General features: G+C 34.2%; 1 long non-coding RNA gene across 4 annotated transcripts in view; it reads right to left on the reverse strand.

The window, feature by feature from the left end:
• LOC144285043 (uncharacterized) overlaps positions 1 to 20,218 on the reverse strand; it is a 64,577-nt gene that overhangs the window by 26,286 nt on the left and 18,073 nt on the right. For all 4 annotated transcript variants that reach the window (XR_013353442.1, XR_013353443.1, XR_013353441.1 and 1 more), the window contains exons 2-3: positions 16,820 to 16,954; positions 4,823 to 5,036 (exon numbers count right to left, since the gene is read on the reverse strand). This is a non-coding gene — a long non-coding RNA (uncharacterized LOC144285043). The remainder of the gene's footprint in view (positions 1 to 4,822; positions 5,037 to 16,819; positions 16,955 to 20,218) is intronic.

A 20,218-nucleotide genomic window follows, 5' to 3' on the forward strand; every position in this document is an offset into this window, starting at 1 on the left:
AAATAAACTATGAGACTGTATCAAACAAAAAGCTTTGCCCAGCAAAGGAAACAATAAAACTAAAAGACACCTGCTGAATGGAAGAAGATATTTACAAATTGTATATCCAATAAGAGATTAATTCAGAAACATATAAAGAACTTATGCAACTTAATACCAAAGTAACAATATTAACAATCCAATTATAAATGAGCAGAAGACATGAATAGACATTTGTAGACATCATGATATGAATAGACATTTCTCCAAAGAAGACATACAGGTGACCAACAGACACATGAAAAAATGGTCAACATCACTAATCATCAGGGAAATGCAAATCAAAAGCACAATGAGATATCAACTTATACCTGTCAGAATGGCTAAAATAAAAAATAAACAAGTGTTGGCAAGGATGTAGAAAAGGAAACTTTTTGTTTTCTTGTGAATGTAAATTCATGCAACCACTATGGAAAATAATATGGAGGTTCCTCAAAAAATTAAAAATAGAATTACCAGATTATCCAGCAATTCTACTATAGAACATTTACCTAAAGAATGCAAAAGCATTAGTATGAAAAGATATATGCATCCTTATGTTTATTGCAGAATTATTTATAATAACCCAATTATGGAAGCAGCCCAGATGTCAATCAATCGATGAATGGATAAAGAAGCAGTGTGTGTGCATGTGTGTGCGTTTGTATGACGGAATGTTACGCAGCCATCCAAAGGGAATGAAATCTTCCCTTTTGCAATAACATCGATGGATCTAGAGAGTATACTGCTGAGTGAAATAAGTCAGAGAAAGATGGATGCCACATGATTTGATTCATGTGTAATTTAAGAAACACGTAAATGAGAGAGAGAGAGAGAGAGAGAAATCAAAAAGCAGACTCTTAACTATAAAGAAAAAATTAATGGTTACCAGGAGGGAGATGGGTGGGGAGATGGGTGAAATAAGTAAATGAGATTAAGAGTATCCTTAAGATAAGCACTGAGTAACGTATAGAGTTGTTGAATTACTGCATTGTACACCTAAAACTAATAGAACACTGTATGTAAACTACAGTGGAATTTTAAAAGTAGGTAAAATGAACAATCACTAATAATAAAGGAATAATTAAAAGAAATAAATCTATTTATTTAGTTGGTAGCCCTCCCACCCAAATCCACCGAAAGAAGAATATGCCAAGTGACTCCACACAAATTACCTACAAAAGTAATTTTACTATACATCTCTTAATAGCATTCACTTTAAAGATAATAAAGTTCTGAAAAAAAAAAACAAACCTTTGTGCTGTTTTCTGATAATGTATGATTGATGGTATTGTTGATAGACTTAATCTAAGATTCTTTTGTTGTGCATTGTGGAAGAGAGCTAATAAGTATTGTGTTTATTTCATTGAGCATTCACTTACGGTCATGGAAAAAAGGGGGTACAAATGCAGGATTAAAGAACTCAGGTCAAAAATAAAATAAAATATTAAAAAACTCAATCTCTTCTGATTTTGCATCAGAAGCATCATCATGAACTCATACTGTATTATATTTTTTTAAACCCACGTATTTCCGCCCTTTCCATTAAAACACTTAAAAACAATGAGCAACACGCTAAGCACCCCAATGGCCATATTTCTGACTCTGGACAGCAGTAAGTGAACAAGAAGTCCTTGAACATGTATACCTGGTTTTAGAAACAGTGAAAGAAATGAGTCAGATGGTTCCAGACTACTTTTTCAACTTGATGCTCCTACTAACGAATGATGAATCAGTTTGAGCATCATGAGGAATAAGAATTGCAGTGCATTGAAAATTATCAAAATGGTAAATACATGAATCCATAGTAATTACATATACAGAGATATATGCAGAGCAGATAGATGATAGATAGATACTAATAGGTTGCCATTTTCTCATGATATTGGGGATTCAACTCATTATTTTGAAAATGATAATGGGTGGAAATGACTTTTCCTGTAAGAATTCAAAATAACCAAATGGCTGAGGAGGTAAAATATCTCTTTACAGATGTATAGCAACTACTGAAATGAGGATAAAATTAGATCACTATTTTATAATCCCTAATGAGATAAATGATGTGAGCAGCGACCATGGTTTCTAACCCTACAGTAAGTGAGAGTAGACATCATATCCTTCCCAATTTATGTACACTACATTACCTATGGAGTGCTCTTGGGAGGGGCTAACCTGACTAGCTGCAGACCCCTAACTACCCATTTATAGGCAAAACAGCATGCCAAGGAATATGTTAATGCCACCACAGCGAAGCAATAACACAATTTGGAATGAGGAACTCTGCGATTTGTTGTTATTGTTGTAACAAATTGAAAAGAAGGGGAACAAATAATATATGAAACTCATTTTTATCATGATTCTAATAAACAATTATGGGGTGTTGAAATTTCCCAAAGGCAGAATGAATATATAAAAGATGGCTCAGCAATTCCATAGAATATTTTGCAACCATTAGTAATGATGTTTTAAAGATTAGTCAAGGGGTGCCTGGGTGGCCAACTCTTGATTTCGACTCAGGTCATGATCTCAGGATTGTGAGAACAGCCCTGCCTAGAATGGAGCCTGCTTGAGATTCTCTCTCTCCCTCTCCCTCTGCCCCACCCCACTTACTCCTGCTCTCTCTTTAAAAAAAAAAAAAAAAAAAAAAAAAAAAAAAACTTAACTGAAAAATTAGAAATGCTTATGATTTTACCTTACGTAAGGTAAGCATGACTATCACATGATTGTACATAAAAGGTAGTATACATATATGGATGGATGGATAGAAGATAAAAAAACAAAGATACATTTCATACAGTGATGAAATTGCAAATGGGTTTTCTTTCTTGTGATTTCTACCTCATATATATCTGAATATATATTTCAGTATATTTTGTTCAATAAAAATATATTAGTGCAATAAAACAAAATCAAAATTAAATGACTTTTCAAGTCTTTTGCCTTGATCAAAATCCCTTCCTTTCAATGATGACAGCATGACATGAAAAGAACAGGGTTCTTGCAGTCTTACCTGGGGACAAATCTCAGACCTGCCATTATTTTAAACCTGGGGTTGTAGACATCATGATATCATTTAACACTTTAATCACAGAGAATTTCTTTAGGAATTCTTTGGCAGTTCACGTGGCATCAGATTTTACATCTATACATTTTAATTCTCCTTCTTTCTTATTCCCTCTTTTTAAACTCAAATTTGAAAATCTTTTATTTTTTACCATTTACAAAAATGTGTTAAAATCAAACCAAGCTCTACCTGAAGATTCAAGTACAAATGTTTGCATTCATTTTTTTTATTCACAAAACATTTATTGGTAAGTTATTATTTTCCATGCACAGACTTATGCATTGTCTATAATTCATCTTCACCAGAATCCCTTTGTAGTCTTTCTGATAATAAGAAACATGTTAAGAAAATTTACATTCCTGGTATTCATTTTCTATGGTGAAAATCCAATTTAGTGGTCTTTTTATTCTTTATCATTTTAGGGCTGTGTAAATTACAGCTGTCCTCATTCTTTTACCACATTAAAAAATCTCTCTGCCTGTCTTTTTTAAAGGACAAATGATATTTTGAAACATGGGCTTTGCTTTGGCCTACAATTTAATCAGGCCTCTGCATCCTGCCAATCACCTTCAGACTGAAACAGCTCTTCTGTTCAGATCAAAATATCACCTTTAGTGCTCGTCTGTCATTTCAAGTTCATGCCATTGTAAGTCAAGATGGTGTCCTTTGTAACTCTGCACTGAGATGACTTTAAGGAGCTCTCAATTTTATTCTGCTTCTCATATTTCAGACAACTTTAGACTTTCAATGACTCTCTTCTGAACTCATCCTCTTAGCCTTCTCTAGGCTCCATGAGCTGTCCAGAGTACTTTGAACTCATCCTTATTAGTCTCATTATTATCCTCTCCATATTTAAAGACCTACTTTCAGATCTGCCTCTGAATGCTATTCTGTAAAAAAAAAAAAACAAAAAAACAAAAAAACAAAAAAAAAATACAGTATACATTGCCCTTAGTCATAATTTTTTTTTTTTAATTCATGATAGGCACACAGTGAGAGAGAGAGAGAGAGAGGCAGAGACACAGGCAGAGGGAGAAGCAGGCTCCATGCACCGGGAGCCCGACGTGGGACTCGATCCCGGGTCTCCAGGATCGCGCCCTGGGCCAAAGGCAGGCGCCAAACCGCTGCACCACCCAGGGATCCCCTGTCCTTAGTTATATATTACAGCAGAGCAGAGTTCTCACAGCTGAAAAGTTGTCTAAGTATTGATTGCTGTAAATTAAAATTGATAGACATCGCTGACTTCCTTACTTAGCTTACTCCCTACAACTTCTTGGGGGAAAAAAAAGTCTGTTTCTAACTAAATTCAAGAGCCTAAATTCATAAGTGTTCACAGATTAATTAGTAACCATTCTTTCTGTATAACTTGAATCTCTCCCCTTCAACCTGCACTCCCAACGCTTCTACCCTGCTCTTTTTCCTCTTTTCCATAGCATCTATCACAATTTAACATCCCAGATATTTTTTTTTAATTAGGCTAATTCACATTATTTTTTCTCTTGCTAGAAATTATGTTTCACTAGGTCAAAGATCTTCACGTCTTTTATTCACTATTACATATCAAGGGCCTAGCAGTGTCTGGCACATAGTAGATAGTCAACAATCCCAATAATGGAATCAATACATATTTTTCTTTGTTTTGTTTGACAGGGGGAACCTGTGCAATGCTGTTTCACTGAGGTGGATAGAATAACCAAGGTTATACACAGTACACCACCCTTGCCAATAAATGTAACTTACTTTATTATAAAGGAGGTGACTAACTCAAGTGAAGCTTTGAGCAAAATTTTACTGTAATTGTGTCTTGTCTTGGCCTAATCCTCTGCTTTCTGTGGTTCTTGGTCACTTGGATACTTTGGTAGTGTCCTCCTCTTCCACTTGCACACTTCATCATTCTTACTGTACAGATGGGCTCTCAGAAAAAAATGCCCTTAGATGTCCCTGCAACACAAAGCTACAAAAACTGGTAAGATTAAATCTGTAACCTTTGCAAAAAGAAACTGAATTTTCATACAGAAAGAATAAAGCCTTAGACAAAAAACGCTGGAATGAGACAGAACTTAAAATGCATATATATGAGGAAAGCAAAAGTATTTTGGCAGAATGACTACTTTCTTGACTCTGAAATAATTACATAACTGTTAAGATTATGACCCTACCGATCCCTGCCCATTAATCCTCAAGGTGACTTATAAAATGATCTATGCTCTTATAGATTACTTCATTTCTTTCTTCAAATTTGGTCATCCGTAGGTCTTCTTTGGAAAATTGTCTAGTCATGTCTTCTGCCCATTTCAATTGGATCATTCATGTTTGGGGTGTTGAGTTTTATAAGTTCTTTAATGATTTGGGAAACTAACTCTTTATCCGATATGTCATTGGCAAATACTACTCCCATTCACTAGGTCGCCTTTTAGTTTTGTTGGTTGTTTCCTTCACTGTGCAGAAGCTTTTTTATCTTGTTATGGTCCTAATAGCTTATTTCTGATTTTATTTCCCTTGCCTCAGGAGACATATCTAGAAAATGTTGCTATGGCCAAAGTCAAGGAAGTTACTACCTCTGTTCTCTTCCAGGATTCTTATGGTTGTAGGTCACACATTTAGGTCTTTCATCCATTTTGAATTTGTTTTTGTGTGTGGTATAAGGAAGTGGTCCAGTTTCATTCTTCTGCATGTTGTCCAGTTTGCCAACATTACTTCTTGAAGAGACAGTCTTCTCTCTTTCATGAATATTCTTTCAGGCTTTGCTGAAGATTAATTGACCATATAATTGTGGGTCCATTTCTGGATTTTCTATTCTGTTCTGTTGATCTATGTGCCTATTTTTGTGCCAGTACCATAGTGTTTTGATCACTACAGTTTTATAATATAACTTCAAGTCTGGAACTGTGATGCCTCTAGCTTTGCTTTTCTTTTTCAAGATTGCTTTGGCTATTCAGGGTCTTTTGTGGTTCCATACAAAGTTTAGGATTGTTTTTTCTAGTTCTGTGAAAAATGTTGTTGATATTTTGATAGGGATTGCATTAAATGTGTGGATTGCTTTGGGGAGTATGGATATTTGAACAATATTTATTCTTCCAGAGACACCTGGGTGGCTCAGCGGTTGAGCATCTGCCTTTTGCTCAGGTTAAACTCACAGGGTCCAGGATCCAGTCCTGCATCCGGCTCCTTGTGGGGAGCCTGCTTCTGCCTATGTCTCTGCCTCTTTCTCTTTCTCTGTCTCTCATGAATAAACAAACAAAATCTTTAGAAAAAATTGTTCTTCCAATCCACGAGCATGGAATGTCTTTCCATTTCTTTGTGTCTTCTTCAATTTCTTTCATCAGTGTTTTATAGTTTTCAGAGCACAGATCTTTCACATCTTTGGTTAGGTTTACTCCTAGGTATCTTATGGTTTTTGGTGCAATTGTAAATCGGATTGATTCTTGGATTTCTCTCTCTGTTGCTTCATTATTGGTGCATAGAAATGCAGCAGATTTCTGTACATGTATCCTGTGACTTTACTGATTTCAGTTATCAGTTCTAGCAATCTTTTGGTGGAGTCTTTTGGGTTTTCTACATAGATCATGTCATCTGCCAATGATGAAAGTGAAAGTTTGACTTCTTCCTTGCCAATTTGGATACCTTTTATTTCTTTTTGTTGTCTGATTACTGAGGCTAGGACCTCCACTATGTTAAATTACTATGTTAAATTACTATGGTCTTGTTCCCGACTACTGAGGAAAAGCTATCAGTTTTTTTCTTTTTAAGCTATCAGTTTTTCCTCATTGACGATGACATTAGCTGTGGGTCTTTTGTACATGGCTCTTATTATGTTGGGGCATGTTCCTTCTATCCCTACTTTATTGAGGGTTTTTCTCAAGAACGGATGCTCTGTTTTGTCAAATGCTTTTTTGCTGTGTCTGTTGAGAGGATCATGTGGTTCTGATCCTTTCTTTTATTAATGGGAGGTATCACATTGATTGATTTATGAATATTGAGCCACCCCTGCAGCCTAGGAATAAATCCCACTTGATTGTGGTGAAAAATTTGTTTAATGTACTGAATTAGATTCAATTTGCTAGTATTTAGTTGAGAATTTTTGCATTCATGTTCATCAGGGATATTGACCTGTAATTTTCCTTTATAGTGGAGCCTTTGGTTTTGGAATAAAGCTAATGCTGACCTCATAGAAGGAGTTTGGAAATTTTCCTTCCTTTATTTTTTGAAACAGTTTGAGAATAGATATTAACTCTTCTTTAAATGTTTGGTGGAATTCCGCTGGGAAGCCATCTGGTCCAGGACTTTTGCTTGTTAAGAGAGTTTGATTATTGATCCAATTCCTTTGCTGGTTATGCGTCTGTTCAAATTTTCTATTTCATCCTGTTTCATCTTTGGTAGTTTGTATGTTTCTAGGAATTTGTCCATTTCTTCCAGATTGCCTATTTTGTTGGCATATTATTTTTCCTAATATTCTCTTATAGTTGTTTGTATTTCTATGGTGTTGGTTGTGATCTCTCCTCTTGCATTCATGATTTTACTTTATTGGATCCTTTCTCTCTTTTCTTTTGATAGAGGTTTATCAATTTTATTAATTTTTTCAAAGAACCAGCTCCTGGTTTTATTGATCTGTTCTATTGTTGTTTTTTTTTAAGTTATATATCACTTATTTCTGCTCTAATTTCTATTATTTCCTTCCCTCTGCTGGCCTGGGCTTTATTTTTTGTTCTTTTTCCAACTTTAAGTGTAAGTTTAGGTTATTCATTTGAGATTTTTCTCACTTCTTGAAGTAGGCCTATATTGCTATATACTTTCCTCTTATGACCACTTTTGTTGCATCCCAAAGATTTTATTTGTTTATTTATTTTAATCCCAAAGGTTTTAGACTGCCATGTTTTCATTTTCATTTGTTTCCATGTATTTTTTATTTCATCTTTGATTACCTGGTTGACTCATTCATTGTTCAATAGCATGTTTTTAACCTCCATGTGTTTGTGATCTATTCACATTTTTTTTCTTTTGATTGATTTCTAGTTTCATAGCATTGTGGTCATAAAAGATGCATGGTATAACTTCAATTTTTTTGTATATATTGTAACATGTGATCTATTCTGGAGATGGTCTATGTGTACTCAAAAAGACTGTGTAGTTTGCTGCTTTAGAATGTAATGTTCTAAATATATCTGTTACATCTATCTGGCTCAGTGTGTCATTCAAACTTGCTGTTTTCTTATTTATTTTCTGCATAGATGATCTATCCATTAGTGTATGTTGGATATTGAAATCACTATTATTATTGTTATTATTAATTATTTCGTTTATTGTTTCTTATTGTTTTATATATCTCCGTGCTCCCATGTTGGGTACAAAATATTTGCAATTGTTATATCTTTTTGTTGGACTGTCTCCTTTCTTGATATAGTGCCCTTTGTCTCTTGTTCCAGTCTTTGTTTTGAAATCTAGTTTGTCCAATATAAGAATTGCTACTCTGACTTTCTTTTGACATACATTTGCATGATACATGTTTCTCCATCCCCTCACTTTCAATCTGCAGATACCTTTAGATCTAAATTGAGTATATAGATGGGTCGTTTTTATATATATTCTGACACCTTATGTCTTTTGATTGGAGCATTTAGTCCATTTACATTCAAAGTAATTATTGATAGATATGTATTTATTGCCATTTTATTACCTTTTTTTTGTGGTGGTTTCTAGAGCTTTACCCTGATCCTTTTTTGTCTTTCTCTCTTTCATGTTTTCCTGATTATCTTTAGTAATATATTTGTATTTCTTTCTTTTTAGTCTTTGCATGTTTATTCGTGGCTTTTGATATATGGTTACCAGTAGGTTGTTTACAACATCTTTTGCAAATAGGTATAAAGTCGATGGCCATTCAAATTTGAACCCATTCTTTTCTATCTTTCCCACATTTTAGATATATGTTATTATTGTATATCCTTTCTTGTGTGTGTATTTGATTGATTTTTACAGAAATATTTATTTGTAGTGCTTTTGCATTTCCTTCCTTTATACTGTCACTTTTGGTCTCTCCTTTGCACTCAGAGTCTCTTATTTATAATATTTCTTGTGGGGCTGGCTTAGTGGTCATGAATTCCTTTAATTTTTGTTTGTCTGGAAAACCCCTGATCTCTCCCTCTATTCTGAATGACAGCCTTGCTAGATAGAGTATCCTTGGTTGCAGACTTTTCCCATTCAGCACTCTGAGTATATCATGCCACCCTCTTCTGGCTTGTCAAATTTTTGTTAAAAGAATCTACAGCTAGACTAATAGGCTTTTCCTTGTAATTTAGAAACTTCTTTTGTCTTGCTGCTTTTAAGAATTTATCATTATTACTATATTTTGCAAATTTAATTACAGTATGTGCTGGTCTTGGCCTGCTTTTGTTGATTTGATAGGAGTTTGCTGTGCCTCCTGAATCTAGATGTCTGTTTCCTTCCCCAGATCAGGTATTATATCTTCAAATAAATTTTCTGCCCTCTTCTCATTCTCTTCTTCTGAGACTCCTATAATATGAATGTTATTACATTTTATGCAATCACTGAGTTCCCTAAATCTACTCTCGTTTTGCATAATTCTGCTTTCTCTCTCTTCGTTCAGCTCTTCCGTTGCTTACCATTTTTTTTTTGTCTTCTAAGTCATTAATTCCTTCCTCTGCTTCTTCTAGCCTGCCAGAAAATGTAATGTTCATTGCATCAAACATCAATGTTTTTAATCTCATTTATTGCACTCCTCATCTCTGACTCTTTTTTAAATTCTTTATCTCAGTGGTAAGGTCTCAATGATGTCTTCTTTTCTTGAACCCAGCTAGTATCTTTATCAATCTTTATGATTGCAACTTTAAATTCTCCATCTGTTTTGCTTAGATATCTGGCCATGGCCTTATCTTGTTTATTATTTGGGATAAATTCCTGTCTTCACATTTCAATAAGTCTCTGCCTTTCCTCTCTGTCTTAGAAAAACCAGTTATGTCTCCTGCTCCTGAAAGTAATGGCCTTATGAAGAAGAGGTCATGTGGCACCCAGGACCTGGCACTTCAGGGAATATCTCCAGCATGTGTTGCATGTGCTCTGTTGTTATTATGGATATTCTATCCTGCAGGCTAGTCTTCTGTAGAGGCTCTCCTTGTTTGCTGTGGGCATTGTTTTGACCCTGGCCTGAATGTGGCAAGTTTTAGTGAGGTATGCTCTGGTCTGTTTGTGAAATGAGACCTTACATCATCTGCACTGGATCATAGACCCTGTAAAACTCTGTGGTCAGGAGATGTGGTGTAGGCAGGGGTTTGTGCTGGTCTTCTGGTTCCATATGCTGAAGGGCAGGGGAGGGTAATGGTACCAGCCAGCTCCTTTGTTTCTGGAGATGTGTCTCCATGAATGCTGCCTCTTGGGTGGAACTTATAATTTGAGCTGTATTTGGCAGAATCACTTTCCTCATACACACTTGAAAAGCCGATCTCTGGCAAAACCTGAAAGTAAGACTAGCATATTTCATATATTTCCTTCATACTAGCCCTTTTAGGATATACTAGGAAGAGTGAATGAAAGAAGTTCAAAGTGCTCCATACTGTACTCAGCATCCTTACTTCTTTTAATAAAACTATTTTTATCTTAGCAGACTGCTCAATAATCTATTATTAGTTAAAGGCATGATCTTCCAGATAATGATAACTTTATAGAACATTCCTGAACAAGGGATTTATTTCAAACACTGAAATTTTCAGAAATGAATAAGCATTTGGGGTCAGAGTATTTATAGGCATAAAAAGGGCTATTAAAATTTTATCTGTTCTCTGTATCCAAAGAAACAATTTAAGTTCAATATATAAGAATTTTCTCTCATTTTAAATCAAGAATTACTTCACTCTATTAAATCTAAAGCTCTACATACATTTTGGATAATATTATTAACAAATATTACAATATACCTATAACTTTGTATTTAGTATTTCTCAACCTGGAATATCCACCAAGCTCCTTTCTACCCCTTTAAAGAGCTCTCTGTTCAAATACTTCTCCTTGCAAAAAAATTCCTCAGTCACATGGACTTATCTCCCATGGCATAGCACTCTTATTTCTTAAATGGCCCCTTTGGAATTTTATCCTGGGATATTATTATTAAAATCTAATGGTTTTAAGTAAACTATGAATAATGAATGTACTTAAAATATTTCCATGCCTTCTGCAAAATTGTTTTGAACATAATAGGTACTTAATAACTGTTTGTTAATTTAAGTAAGTTTCTATATTTTTGATTCCTATATATATAGGTAAGTTTTTATTGCACATATGCCATATCTCACAACCAGATTATATTTTTAGTCCAGAGACATTTGTTATATCTTTGTATCCACATAGGGCCTAACTCAGTAATGTATATATAAACATAATAAACCTCTAGTTAGATAATGAGGATGTGGTTATTCCTGAGCAAAGTATATCTTTAAGTTAATTTTCTTTAATGGAACATAGACCACAAATTGCTACCCCACCAGAGCTCTCTGAAACTAATAATCTAATGCAGCATCATGTAATTTCTTTATGATTTTGTTTACTCTTAGATCTTTTGTTATCTGTACAGTAAGTGGGGCTATGTAAGATTGAGATAAATTATTAATATTCTACCCATCAATTTCCTGCTTATAAATTGTTTATAATGCCATTGACCTGATGCACAGAATTTATTAGTATGAACAGCAGTAAATCTATGATCCCTGGACCTGTAGACATCTTCTGATTGAGGAGAGGTCCATTAATGGTCTGCTTTTTGACCACATGATACAAATTGATTAATGATTTTTCAGAACTCAGTTTCCCATACATATCATTGAGATTTTAGATTTTATGAGCCTATCTTTATGTTCTATAAAAATACATAACATTATTGTCTATGCTATTGTGTTGTATGCAACTGTCAATCAATCGACAGGTATTTTTTTAGGATCTAGGGTACCCACTATGCTACAAGTAGTGTTCTAAGCATTGGGAATACATCTATGAACCAAAGCAAGGATTTGTCCTTATGAAACACTATATGGAAGAAAACAACACACTTAAAATGTTATAGTAGTTTGTCAGGTAATGGTAAACTCTATAACAAAAGTAAAAAAGAAGAGACAAGGATTCAAGATAGGTCAGGAAAGTGATGTTTGAGTAGAGACATGAATGAATTTAAGGATTGAACTGAGTGAAATCTGGGAGACAAAACTTCCAGCAGAAGAAATAGCTGTACTTGCGTTCTTATTTAGAACAATGGTAAAACAGCTGGAGGTTGTAGCTAGAATAAACACAGGAGAGAATGTTAAATAGCCAGGAGCCAGATAATAGAGGGCATATAGACTATAAAATAGAGATTTGGATTTCACTTTGAGCATAATTGGAAGATACTGAATTGAGAAATCAAAGATGAGTTCGGAATATTTTTTTGACCTTAACAATGAGGTCAATGGATGTGCTATTTATTGAAATAAGAATCACTTTGGGAAGAGCAGGTTTTGGAGGAGAAATCAATAGTTTGATTCTGGATACGATACCTTTGAGATACCCAGCTGAAGATCTAGTAGGCAATTGGTGATATTATAAGGCCAAAATTATGGTGAGCCAAATGAGGCACTTGCCCCAGATAACAAAATTTAGTGAAGCACAAAAACACTCATTAATCATGATAAGTAATACTTTAATGTGATTTTAAAAAATTAATGTGAACAATACATGGTGAGCAAAATAGCAAAATTTTCAGATAAGAATAGTTTGGTAGGCAGGACTTTGGGCCCCATGATTTTTATTCCTCAGTGTTATGCCCATGGATTTCTTACATTACATGTCAAAAGAGACTTTGTAGATGGTATTAGATTGCTAATCAGCCACCCTTAAAACAGAAGTATTACCCTGGATTGTTAAATGAGCCCGCTATAACCTCATGAACCCTTTAAAGTGGAAAAGAAAGCCAAAATAGTCAGATATGTGTGGTGGAAGGAGAGTCAGGAAAGCATGAGAAAGCTATAGTTGGCTATTGTTGGCTTTGAAGATAAGCCATAGTGAGTCGTAAGCCAGGAGACAGCAAGGTGTGGACACTAGAAGCTAAGAACAACTCCTGGACAACAGCAAGCAAGGAATACAGGGACTTCAGCCTTATAACTCCAAAGAATTGAATTCTGCCAATACCAGAGTAAGCCAAGAAGCTGATTCTCCCCTAGAGTCTTAAGAGCCCAGTCCATCTGCCATCTTGATTTCAGCCTTGTGGAGCCCGGAACAAAGAAACCACATCAGCCTACCAGATTTCTGACCCACAGAATTATGAGATACTAAATTTGTTTGCTTTTTTTTTTTTTTTTTTGCTTTGTTTTGTTTTAAGATGCTAAGCTTGTAGTTATTTGTTACGATAGCAATAGAAAACTAATACAGGCAGGATCAATATTACTGAGTTTTCCTTTTGCCTCAGGCTCCAATATGATTTGGCACAGTACTGTAAATCTGTCTGGACTGGAGATTTAGATTTGAGATTTATCCTATAAATACTGTATTTCAAAGCAAGATTCTGTGTGACCATTAAGGAGTGAATGTAGGTATGGCAACGAAAAGCTCTGAAGACTGAGCCTTGCTTAGAACACACCAAATGTTGTAATTCAGGAAAGGAAAATGATCTAGGAAAGACTGGGGAGCACCATTCAGGAGGGTGAGAGGGGAAACCAGAATAGTATATTATCCTCAAACCCAGAATAAGGATAAATAAGGCTCTACACCTTGAAAGTCAGTAGTCTCTGCCTCTGATATCCTTTCTGCAGATCAAATCTCCTAATTTCCGGTCTTTAATCATGAATAATGTTTAAACACGTAGTTGTGTATTTCCATGGAAGATTAAATATGTACTGAGAACCATGTGATTTTAACTGATTTTTTTGGGGAGGAAATCACCACATAGAATTTAATCCACCCATCTCTGCATAGTTCCCTTTAACTCACATCACTAGACTTGAATGTCCTTTTTAAAAATGTATAAACATTTTTATAGTGCTCCCTAAAAAACTATTTGGGTATGAGATTGTATTACAGATATACATTTCCAAGGGAGAAATTAATCTAATATAAATCACAGAATATGAAAGAAGTAGACTGCGATTGTTTGAAAGAACAAGGTATCTCTCAAAAAGACTTCTTAATATGATATTATTGTATGTTTTGTCATGAAGTAGATATTACACCAAAGCACTTTTAAAATAGTCATAGGTTACTTAATGCTTTAATGAGGTTTAATTTGCATACTATAGATTATCCTATTTAAAGTGTATAATTCAAGTTTTCAGTACATTCAGAGATATGTACTCATCTTTACAATAATTTAGAACATTTTCAACATGCCTCCCATGGAAACTCCATAACTATTGGCAATGCTCCCCAACTCCTCCTGCCCTTCACTCCCAGCCCTGGGAACTTCACTCCCAGCCCTATTACTTTATCTGTAGATTTCCCTATTCTGGACATTTCATATAAAATGAATCATGTAATATATGGTGTTTTGTGACTGGCTTCTTTTACATGGCCTATATTTTCGTGGTTCTTCTATGCTGTAGAAGCATGTATCAGTTCTTTTTCTTTTTTAGTGGTGATATTGGCATTTATTTAGCAAATTCTTTATGGCATTCTTTTTTTAAATTAATAAACTTCATATTTTAGAGCAAATTTAAGCTTAGAGCAAAATTGTAAAAAAAAAAAAGTTGTTTTAATTTGGGTCTGTTTTTGATAGATCAGAATGTTATGAAAATAGGGTAGATGGCACTTGCTAAAGAGATCCTAGCTTCTGCGTTTCTCCCATGTATCTTAGTAGTATTTATTACACAAGCCTTATAAAGTTAGGTAGATTAAGAGAGCATACACTTAGCTGATTCTGTGCAATAGAAGTATTTTTATGTGATTGAATACTGGAGAAGCTTCTTTTGTAAAAATTCCCCAGGAAAAGCTCCATAAGTTAGGCTTTGATAACACTAGTGGGAGTGGTCTTTAATCTAGACCAATAAGGTTCACTGAACAAGGTACATCTCCACAAGGAAGCTTCCTTCTTCTCAAGCTGAAATTGTTCCATTGTCTGGGTATTACTTTGCAGACCTGTGAATTAATGTTTACCACCACATAGGAAAAAGAATCCTTACCTTCAGAAACAATTGGGTTAAAATGGAAAGAGTGAATTTCAGTTATTAAAATAGAGAACCCCCTAAGGAAACATTAGAGTTAATTTAATAAAAGAATAGAAATACAAGTGCCAGTCAATATTGTGTGATAGTGCTGTTTCAGATAGTGGGTATTGACTTACTGACATTAATCCCAGGATTGTGTGCTCTTATTTTTAATATAAGATTCTGTACTTCATAAACAACCATATATTAACCAACTTTCTTCATATTTTTCATCTTTGGGACATTTCTGTGATCCTGCAAAATGTCATTCTTTCTCCTGATTTAAACCCTGATTATTGAGGTTTTATCAATACCCTAAAAATGGGATTGGGAAATACTTTAGCCAGTCAAATGTGACAAGTTAATTTGGTTTTCACATTTATAGCTATATCATCAAAAAAAACTGCTTTAAACCGTGAGGAAAATGGCAGTTTACAATTGCATTAAAAATACCAAAATGAATGAATCCCATTACTCAAGACACAGTCATGACAGGTCTGTAGTTGCTTTTTATTCAAGTGCCTGCCAATATTATCTTTCCTGGACTTGGACTCTACCCTATACTGGCAGCATTAACTCTTTCATGTCAGTTCCAGAGAAACATTATTTCTAAATACAGTGTGCTCCAAAATTACAACCTCCTTCTTTTTAAATCATAGTTAACAGATATTCAAATAAATAAGTGTAACAAATGATTATTTGTTAAGGAGAAAATTTTCCAATCTTGTTCTTCACCTTAAATTATACAACAGAGATGTAAATAGGTTAATAAAAACTTAAAAAAGAAAATGTGAAATATGCCTTTTAGATTGCTTAAGAGAAAATCAAAACGAAGCTCTCTGGAAGAGCCATAAAGCTGTGCCCTTTATGTGAGGTTTTTGTTACTTCTTCCACATAAAAATAGGTTTCTTAATGTATCTTTCAAAAAATTTGGTCCCGCAGTCAGCCTGCTTTGTGTTGAATCCTAGCCCAGTAGTTTTTAGTTCTGTGATTTTTGGCAAGTGATTTCAACCCTCAGTGGCTCATAATCCTAATCTGTACTCTACTTATTCTGTGGAGTTTTGTTTCAAATACTAACATAATCACTTAATACACCTAAAAGAAGTATATTCTAAGCTTCAACATGGTTTTAAAAATGATGCAGCCTGTTTTAGGGTCTCGCAGGCACAATGTTTGCAAAATGCCTGTTTTGAATTTTTGATATATTTCATCTTATCCTAGTAACCCATTAAAATATCTAACATTGGTGGAGCTTTTATAGTTTGCACACAGCTTCACATAATCTACATTCTTCTCTAATGTAATGATCACAACCACTCTAGGGGATAGATATTATAATCCTATATTAGAAAGAAAAATCTGAGACAAAGGGGTTCTAGCATGAAAGTGTATCAAATATATCTTGCCTGGTTTGCCTTTGATTGTTGGTAATGGGTCTAGTTTTTTTTTTTTTAATAAGAAAATACAATGAGAAACATTAATAATGATTACTATTGACCAAATTAGATATTATAACGCCTTATCTTTCATTTTTGCAGCAACATAGTAATATTATTTATTTGATGATTACCTTCATCAGATGAGGAACACGAGGAATTAGAGAGGATAACACCATATCCAGGAGTGGATACCTCAGAAAGACCACAAACATCTTGATTTCAAGGCAGTGATCTTTACCTCCATTTTCCACACACCTAAATGTTTTCTAGTAAAGAGGATAAAAGATCATGTTAAACCAGTTTAGAAGTTCAAAAACTTCTTGCCATCACAGCTTATTAAGTATATGGTTTATCATGTCAAAGCATAATACGCATAATTCTTAGTAACTAAATACATTTATCATACATAGATGAATGATTTCCAATATTCTTGGACCTTTACTTCCTGTCATTCTGATATTAATTTGGGGAATTGGGACCCAAGACCTTTTCTAATGTTTTCCCTCAAAAATGTGAGTATCAACCACTCCCTAATATACACATGCATGAAATGCCATCAGCTAAATAAATATGCATAATTACATGTCATTTGCCCTATTATAATATATTCATAATGCTTGTGTTAGTATTCTGGGATGCCCCATTGTTGTAATTCCAGTCCTATGTCCATATAAGCTACTGATTGTACAGATTAACTATTAACATGGCATGGCCTCAAGTACTCATTTTCAAGTACTTTCTATAGATGTACACTAAATAGCAAAACTTTTAAAATCAAATAGAGTTTCTATTAAAAAAGGAAAGTGCTTAAACCAAGGCAATAAATACACTAATAAATCTTTAATTCAATGGATTAGTATTGAATATTGATTAAGAGAGGGTTTAGGGCCCCTTTAGTTTCAAAGAGATCAAATTTCAAATATGTATGCTTTATCAAAACAGTCAGAAAATGAAAGGAATTCCAAGACTGAAATTACATATCTTAATCTTGACATAATTTAAGTACTTTAAATTCAGTGGTATGTGATAGACATTTAACTAATCCCGTTAGTGAAAGAGAATTACAATGTCTCATTTATGCATCCAGTTAACAATCGGTTTTGCCATGAATAATACTCAGATAACCATAATATCTTATTGACTGGGTTTACATTTTTCAATTCATAAAGACAAAGCAAAGATCTAATTCTTGTTACAGAATAAAATTTAAATACTGCAAACCTTGACATTTTGAAGACCTTTAAATTGCTAACATTTTAGAAAAGAAGATGTTAGAAATAGAGAATAATTTGCTCATCTTTTTGACTTGGGTGTTGACTGTGTTTTTACACAGTATCTGAAGTTGATGAATCAAAAAGCATTTAAAAATGATAAAGTGTAGAAATGGAATAAAATGATTTAAAACAAAAAGAAACAGGATTAAGTGAATGCTAAAACCACATTTTATTCCTATTCTTAAAAGTAGAGTCAACCAAATTCAACCCAAGAAACTGCCATATACATATGTTATTTAAATTGATAAAGATGACTACTAGAAGAGCCCAAATCCAGCCACTAATAAAAATGGTTATTTTTAATGAGGCAGATCAGAGGAGGTTGCTATTCAACTTAAGACATTTCTACATAGATTTCTGTTGTTCTTCGTTTTGTTTAGACAATGTCAGGTGACTTTTAAATTAATAATAAAAGTTTCTTCTTCCAATTGCCTTTCTCCACTTGAGTTAAATCACATTAAATAACACTTTTTTTCAAAATCTCCAAGTACCCCCTTTATTTAGCTCTCTGGAGAAACACTCAGTGAAACACTGGTGCAAAATAGGTCTTTTGTAAATATCAGAATACTGAGGACATTTTTTTAATGTATTGTTATTATGTTTTAATTACCACAGTTACCACAGAAGATTATATTGTCTTTTCCTTAAAGCATATATGGTAGATGCATATAATCTTGTAGCTATTTAGTAAAGATTGGAATACACTTCAGGCAACCTAAGAAAGATGCTGATAAACTCATCTCCAAAATAATCCTAAAAATAGGTGTGTTTTTTTTTCCCCTGGGGGGAGTGGGATTCACAGAACACAAAATAAGCCATTTTAAAGCATATAACTCACTGGCTAGGAGGGTTTAGTATATGCACAATGTAGTTCAACTACCACTTCTATCTAGTTCTGAAACCATTTATTCACCCCCCAAAAATCCTCATACCCACAAAGCAGTCACTTCTCATTGACCTGTTCCTCCCAGTCCCAGGCAACAAACTATTCCATTCTTTCTGTCTATGGATTTTCTCACTGTGTATGTTTCATAAAAATGGATTCATACAACATGTAATGTTGTGTTTATGGCTTATTTCACTTAGCATTATATTTTTGAGGTCCACTCACATTGTAACATGTATCATAGTACTTCATTCCCTTTAATGGCTGAATTACATTCCATTGTACATATATGATGGTTTTGATTGAACATTTGGGTTGTTTCTACCTTTTGGCTATTTTCAATAATGCTATAATGACTATTTTTGTACATGTTTGAGTACTTGTTTTCACTTGGTTGGTATACATACCTGAGAGTGGAATTGCTGGGTCATAATGTAATTCTACATTTAACCTCCTGTGGATACCCACAGCAGCTGCAACATTTTATAAACCTACCAACAATGTACTAGGTGTCTAAATTTTCCACATCCTCACCAACATGTATTGTTTGTTTGAATTATAGGCATCCTACTGGGTATAAAGTGGTTTCTCATTGTGGTTTACTGTTTTGCTTTGTTTTGTTTTGAGAGAGAGAGAGAGAGAGCATGAGTTGAGGGAGGGACAGAAAGAGAGAGAGAGAGAGAATCTTAGGCAGGCTCTAATCGGGCTTGATCTCACAACCCTGAGATCACAACCTGAGCTGAAACCAAGGGTTGGATGCTTAACCATCTGAGCTATCCAGGTGCCCCAGTGTTCATTTTTATTTTCCTAATTCTCAATGTTGTTGAACATCCTTTTGGCCATTTGTATATCTTCTCTAGAGAAATGTCTGTTCAGGTCATTTTCCCATTTTTTAAAATTGTTTTTTTTATCTTTTTATTATTATGTTATTAATATAGTTTGGATTTGGGACCCTTTTCAGGTATGTGATTTGCAAATATATCCTCCCATCCTTTAGCTTTACTCCCATATCCACTTTGTGGATAGCATCCTTTAATAGAGAAAAGGTTACAATGAAGTTCATTGTCTTTATCATTTCACATTGATAATACTTTGGTGTCATACATAAGAATCCCTTGCTAAATCCAGTTCATCAAGATTGATCCTTGTGCTTTTTCTAGGTGTTTTAACAGTTTTAGATCTTACATTTAGGATGTGCATCCATTTTGAGTTAATTTTCTATATGCTATGAGGTAGGGAACTAACTTTGTTCTTTTGCATTGGGAAATCCAGTAGCTCCAGACGTATTTGTTCATATATAGTTCTCCTGGTTTCCTTTAGTTATTCACTGACAATTTGCCTCTGCCCTTTGTGCATACACAAGACAGTGA

This window comes from Canis aureus, chromosome 15 (assembly GCF_053574225.1).
Source record: "Canis aureus isolate CA01 chromosome 15, VMU_Caureus_v.1.0, whole genome shotgun sequence".
In the NCBI taxonomy this organism is placed as follows: Eukaryota; Metazoa; Chordata; class Mammalia; order Carnivora; family Canidae; genus Canis; species Canis aureus.